Source organism: Brachyistius frenatus, unplaced genomic scaffold, assembly GCF_029030835.1.
Source record: "Brachyistius frenatus isolate BFR_SWC_R1_liver_20210118 unplaced genomic scaffold, ASM2903083v1 Contig_181, whole genome shotgun sequence".
NCBI classification, from domain to species: Eukaryota; Metazoa; Chordata; class Actinopteri; family Embiotocidae; genus Brachyistius; species Brachyistius frenatus.
In genome coordinates this window covers 112,501-116,677 of record NW_027210780.1, presented here as the reverse complement: position 1 = coordinate 116,677, position 4,177 = coordinate 112,501, and positions in this window count along the sequence as shown.

Below are 4,177 nucleotides of genomic sequence, written 5' to 3'. Positions count from 1 at the left end.
CAACAACAACAACAACCCGTCCTCCCTCGGTTTAAATAAGCTCAGTACCAGTTCTATGATTCCTTTTAGATTTAGTCAACGTGTGTTTCTGAAACTGCAGTTTTGTAAAAGAGAAAATACATTTCCCTCCAGTGTGTTTTTCGTCCGGCAGGTGGAAAACCAGCAGCGCCAATTTGTCCTTTCTTTGTCTCAAGAATCCAACTTTCCTCTTCTCGCTTGTTCCTTTCTGTTTGTTTTCCTTCTTCACCCCCCCTCCACCCCCTCCACCCCCACCCCCACCCCACCTCTTTTTCTTTTTTTTCTTGATGTGTTTGCCTTCACGGCTTCTGAGCACTCTCTAATTCCATCTGGCCACAACAGAGAAGGCGGCGCGGTGAGAAAAAGCATTTCCATATGTGCAAATTAGGGACCCCCCCACCTCCCAGTCCCCCCCCCCCATCCCCACCCCACCCCCCACCCCATCTACACACACACACACTCACGCACACACGGATGCAGGCTGCACCTACCTCCTGCAGACTGGCTGCCAAGGCTGCTAATGGTGATCAAGGGGAGGGTTTTTGTTGGCCCTCGGTCTGAGTCTGTAAGTTGTCGGGACGGATATGTCTACATCAACAACTATGACCCGGGGAAAACACTGACAATTAATAATATCATGACAAGCAGAATACCCATTATTATTATTGTTATTATTATTATTAATATTATTATTATCTTCCAAATTGCATGTGCTGATTATGACAATTATCTGAGATTGAAAGAGCTCCACCTGCAGCTTTATTACCTGTGCTTCACTTCCATCTGTAATTCCTTTGGTGAATTACAACTTCCCCACTCACAGCACGCCTCTGAAAAACAAATGTTAGCAGTTAATTTGGTTTGAAGGAAAAGGAAGAATGAGCAGAGAGACACACAGTGACAATTAAAGCCATCCATCCTGGCCTTTGGGAATCACACACACACACACACACACACACACACACACACACACACACACACACACACACACACACACACACACACACACACACACACACACACACACACACACACACACACACACACACACACACACACACACACACACACACACACACACACACACACACACACACACACACACACACACACACACACAGACACAGTCTCACACACTCAGTGGCACCTTCATTTCTATTTTTGCCCATTTGAAGCCTTGACAGACTGCAGTTGGAGTTTTTGTCTGAAATATCTTGCAGATAAAGAAAATGTTAAAAGCTGAAAGTTAATTTATTCATCGGTTTGTTTTCTTGTTATCTTGCATATAGACAGTTTGTCTATTGTCTGTCCACACACACACACACACACACACACACACACACACACACACACACACACACACACACACACACACACACACACACACACACACACACGGAGAATGCAGGCTGCTTAATAAAGACGCATGTGCGTTGCTGCATCGGTGCCATTCATGACGCGAGCGATTCCATTTCATCTCGGTAAACTGGGATCATTCAATCAATGCCCGTTTGTAAGCAGCTCTAAGACAGCTAAGTAGATTGTGACATATTGAGAGATTCCACCTTGTGTGCGAGCGGTCAATACTGCCGTTCCTGAGTGTCCGTGCCATTAAAGACGGCCCTAATAGCTGCAGGTGACATTGAAGTGTCATATTTGTGTCCACGTGTGTGTGTGGGAAGAATTCACCGACATAAGTTCAGTGATTAAAGTCAAATATGTTTCGATTTACCTGCTCGTCCTTCACAAACACTCTCGTGCACAAAACAATGTTGGTGTTCTCCGCTTGAGGCAGGAAAACATTCCCAGTCCTGTCATCTCAAAACACTCTTTAGTGTCTGTAACCAATATTCAACTGTGGAGGTTTGCTGAAACAGTGTAGATAGTATAACAGTATGTGTGCTGTGGGTTGAATACACAATAATATCACTCTCCTCTAAGATGCTATTAGAAACAACAAAAACCTCTCTGAAAGCAGCTTTTTTAACTTTTCAGAGTCTGAGTGTCACTTTAACTTTTTTTTTGGATTGTTTTGATGAAAAATGTTGGATTTTGCGTTGGATTTTTTCAAAAGTTACGATGTAATTTCTTGAGTTTTTTGTGTAAAATTGTGGGACTTTGAAAAAAGTCGACAAAGAAAAATAAAAAAAAAAAAAAATTAGGTACTCCTTGATAAAGGAATAAATCTATAATCACTTCCTTTGATAATAATTATGCTGCACTTGACAGAAATATATATATATATATATATATATATATATATTTTTTTTTTTAATGTATTTATTGAACTTGGAGAACCGTGGAGATAAAAGGTCCTAAAAGGTCCTAAAAGCTGCGTATGTTTCCAGAACAGACCGTCTGTGACTGGAATATAGAAACAAGGACGACATCAGCTGTCAAAATAAGAGCTTTAGATGCTGTTTAATTCATGTTCATTCAACACATAGACCTGCTGGATGAAACAAACAAAGAGACGTCTCTGACAACTGGACGTGTGGAGAAAACTCATTTAATATCCAGTAATATGGAATCACTTCCTTTGATCACAAACATTTAATCACATCATTTTAATGTAAAGAACACATTTCCCACAAACCCCGTCACTTCCTGTTTCTCCTCTTGTTCCAGTTCCTCGGTGAACAGAGTTTTATTTGGAGATGAAAACAGGAGCAGAGACTTTCTGGTTGGAGATGAGGAGTTATTGTTGTTAATAAAGAGAGTTTTGTTTGAAAATATTAACTTTATGTTGTTAATACTTTCAGCTCAGATTCTGATAATGACATTTTTTCCCCCAAAAAATTGCTGGAATTTGTTTTTTTTAAATAGCGTGAAGCTCCCGTAAATATTGCAAAGTTTGCTTGAATTTGCATACATGATTGTGATCACGACTTCTTGGAGGGACTGCTTTCAGCATTTCTCTACACAGATTAGGTTTATAACAATAGAATTTAGAGACTGTGTTTTCTTTAATCAAACTATCTTCCCTCTCTTGGGGTCACGACTCGATGTGGAGTTTACATGAGTAACAGTCAATCAAATTTCATGTTTATTTTAAATTGAGTTGAATCTGTAAAACAAATTTATGATAAATTGAAAAACATAAAACATGAAGCTTGAAATATTTTCCACGTGAGACCTGAGAACATCAAACATTCATGACCAGATGAGCATGCAGACGCAACACAAAAGAAGGGACACATAAACACAAGAAATCACAGAGTTATGTGACGTTCCTGTTCGTGACTTTTCCCCTCGACTCTCACAAAACTTCACGTTGAATAACTGGTGTGGAAAAACCCTCCTGTGACGAGTGCAGAGGTCAGAATCAGACTGGAAAACTGAGCTGATCTCCGAGCAGCTGACAGCCCGTGTTGATGATTTGCACATCGTTTATCAGCGCTTCAATAAAAAAAGCATCTCATAAAAGAAATGTTAAGCAGCTGACTTTATCTCGACTTTCATCTGCAAAATACTCTGATTCAAGAATTTGAGAGGAGTCAGTTCTGCTGAACTGCTCAAACTGCCTTTTCTTTTGAGCTCGTTCATCATCAGCTACAAACTCATTTATATCAAAATATTTATATCAAAACAATCAACACTATTATAAGCTTATTCAAAAACTGTAGCCAACTTCAAATGTTACACAGTCAGGAAGGTATTGATAGGTTACAGGGTCACAAGCAACTTTAAGCTGCTCGGTTCATGCCCCCGCCCCTGCCTGCATATTCACCTGTTTAATAATGTCATTTATATTAATAATAAACAGGAAATGCTGACTTAACGTCCACTCGACGTTCCGATCCTTTTGGCAGCATGAAGCTCTGATGTCGGTTCCAGCAGCTGGCAGAAATATTTGGCTCCAAGTGGCAACGATCCACTCGACCTCCGCATGCTCAAGCAGAGGATCACAACACGGACGGTCATCAATTATCAGGCAATCATCAGGAGCCGTGAGACGCAGGGCGGCGGGCCGCGAGCGCTGGGGGCCGCTGCAAGGGTCTTATTTGAGCAAAATGTTTGTGTTCATCAATATGTGTGTGTGTGTGTGTGTGTTTACGTGTGTGTTTATGTGTGTGTGCGTGTTAGAAGCAGTGCTGCTGAAAGCAAAGACTAAAAAAGCCTTGAGGGGCCAGGGGGGAAATCTTGGGCCCCCGTGACC